Source organism: Oncorhynchus keta, unplaced genomic scaffold (genome assembly GCF_023373465.1).
Source record: "Oncorhynchus keta strain PuntledgeMale-10-30-2019 unplaced genomic scaffold, Oket_V2 Un_contig_19489_pilon_pilon, whole genome shotgun sequence".
Classification (NCBI taxonomy): Eukaryota; Metazoa; Chordata; class Actinopteri; order Salmoniformes; family Salmonidae; genus Oncorhynchus; species Oncorhynchus keta.
In genome coordinates, this window is record NW_026281501.1 from 7,501 (window position 1) to 10,000 (window position 2,500).

The 2,500-nt window shown below is 43.6% G+C and overlaps 1 long non-coding RNA gene across 1 annotated transcript in view; it reads left to right on the top strand.

Moving 5' to 3' along the window:
• The window catches only part of LOC127920421 (uncharacterized), a 10,856-nt gene that overhangs the window by 2,349 nt on the left and 6,007 nt on the right, over window positions 1-2,500 (top strand). The gene's annotated exons all lie outside the window — the stretch shown is intronic.

Genomic DNA, 2,500 nt, shown 5'->3' on the forward strand with positions numbered 1-2,500 from the left:
GGGCTCTGTGGGGTCTGTTTGTGTTTGTGAATAGAGCCCCAGGACCAGCTTGTTTAGGGGACTCTTCTCCAGGTTCATCTCTCTGTAGGTGAATGCTTTGTTATGGAAGGTTTGGGAATCACTTCCTGTTAGGTGGTTGTAGAATTTAACATCTCCTTTTTGAATTTTGATAATTAGAAGGTATCTGCATGCATTATTTGGTGTTTGCATTGCACATGGAGGATATTTTTTCCATCTAGACACTGTTGCCCTAGAGCACACAAAAAAACGATACATACCTCAGCCTAAACATTAGCGCCACAGGAAACTTCCACAAAGCTGTGAACGATCTAAGAGACGAGGCAAGAAGGGCCTTCAATGCCATCAAAAGGAACATAACATTTGACATACCAATTAGGATCTGGCTAAAAATACTTGAATCAGTTATAGAAACCATTGCCTTTTATGGTTGTGAGGTCTGGGGTCTGCTCACCACCCAATAATTCACAAAATGCACAAGTCTTACCGAGATGTACTGTCAGGGCCCAGGTCTGACAGAATCTGTGCAGAAGATCTAAGTGCTGCTGTAGGCCATCCTTGGTTGGGGACAGAAGCACCAGACCACCAGATCTCTCTCTCTCTCTCTCTCTCTCTCTCTCTCTCTCACTATCTATCTCTAATGCTGTTATCTGTCTCTCTCCAGCTCTCTGTGTATCTATCTGGAAGGCTGGTCTCTGTGTCTCTATTTCTCCATGTCTCTATTTTATCTCTCCCGCTCTCTGTTTTGGGACTGTACTCGGTCTCTTCATCTACCTCTGTGACCATTCATTTCTCTCTTCCCTTTACTTCTCTTGCTGCTCCCCCCTCTCTCCTTGCCTCATTCTCCTCCATCTCTCTCTCTGTCTCCTCCTTGTTCTCCACTCTGTGCGATCACTCTCTCTTAAATACTCTCAATCTCCCTCTCTGCTCTGCCAGCTCGACTCAGACCAATCGATATCCCCTCCAGACAGCCTGGAGGCATACTCTCTTTCCTTTTCATTCTTCCTCTCTATTTACAGCTTAGTATAGTACTGTACTTTATCCCTTACCAAGGGTTTTCATGTAGTCCATCCCTCCCTCTCCCAACGTCTAGCAGGTTTTATAGCACATTAACACATAGTGAATGTGGTTTCACTGTTCACCACAGAGAGCTGACATCACTGTATATGGCTGGCGCTGTGGGCAGGGTTTCTGTCCATGTTCAATTCCTCTAGCATTGTGCCCACCACCTCTCTGTCTGTGGCAACTTCAAATACCACTGCCCCTTCTCTGCCCCCACCTCACCCTCTTCATTCAATTCAAGGGGCTTTATTGGGAGGAAAACATGTGTTAACATTTCCAAAGCAATTGAGGTAGATAATATACAAAAGTGAAATAAACAATTAAAATGAACAGTAAACATTTAACATACACAACATTTAACATACAGAAGTTACAAATGTCATTTTATGTATATATACAGTGTTGCAACGATGTACAAATGGTTAATGTACACAAGGGAAAGTAAATAAGCATAAATGTGGGTTGTATTTACAATGGTGTTTGTTCTTCACTGGTTGCCCTTTTCTCGTGGCAACAGGTCACAAATCTTGCTGCTGTGATGGCACACTGTGGTATTTCACCCAGTAGATATGGGAGTTTATCAAAATTGGGTTTGTTTTCGAATTCTTTGTGGATCTGTGTAATCTGAGGGAAATATGTGTCTCTGATATGGTCATACATTTGCCAGGAGGTTAGGAAGTGCAGCTCAGTTTCCACCTCATTTTGTGGGCAGTGAGCACATAGCCTGTCTTCTCTTGAGAGCAGGTTTGCCTTTCTCAATAGCAAGGCTATGCTCACTGAGTCTGGTATTCTGACACTTTGTACTCTCTGTTTAGGGCCAAATAGCAATCTAGTTTTCTCTGTTTTTTTGTTAAGTCTTTCCAATGTGTCAAGTAATTATCTTTTTGTTTTGTCATGATTTGATTGGGTCTAATTGTGCTGCTGTCCTGGGGCTCTGTGGGGTGTGTTTGTGAACAGAGCCCCAGGACCAGCTTGCTTACAGGACTCTTCTCCAGGTTCATCTCCCTGTAGGTGATGGCTTTGTTATGGAAGGTTTGGGAATTGCTTCCTTTTAGGTGGTTGTAGAATTTAATGGCTCTTTTCTGGATTTTTATAATTAGTGGGTATCGGCCTAATTCTGCTCTGCATGCATTATTTGGTGTTCTACGTTGTACACGGAGGATATTTTTGCAGAATTCTGCATGCAGAGTCTCAATTTGGTGTTTGTCCCATTTTGTGAAGTCTTGGTTGGTGGCGGACCCCAGACCTCACAACCGTAAAGGGCAATGGGCTCTATGACTGATTCAAGTATTTTTAGCCTGATCCTAATTGGTACGTTGAATCTTCCCCACTTCTACCTACCTCCAGGCCCTTTTCCTCTGCCTGCTAAGCATTGTGGGTTTTAGGCTGTGACCACCTCCTTACTCTCCTGCACTCCCAC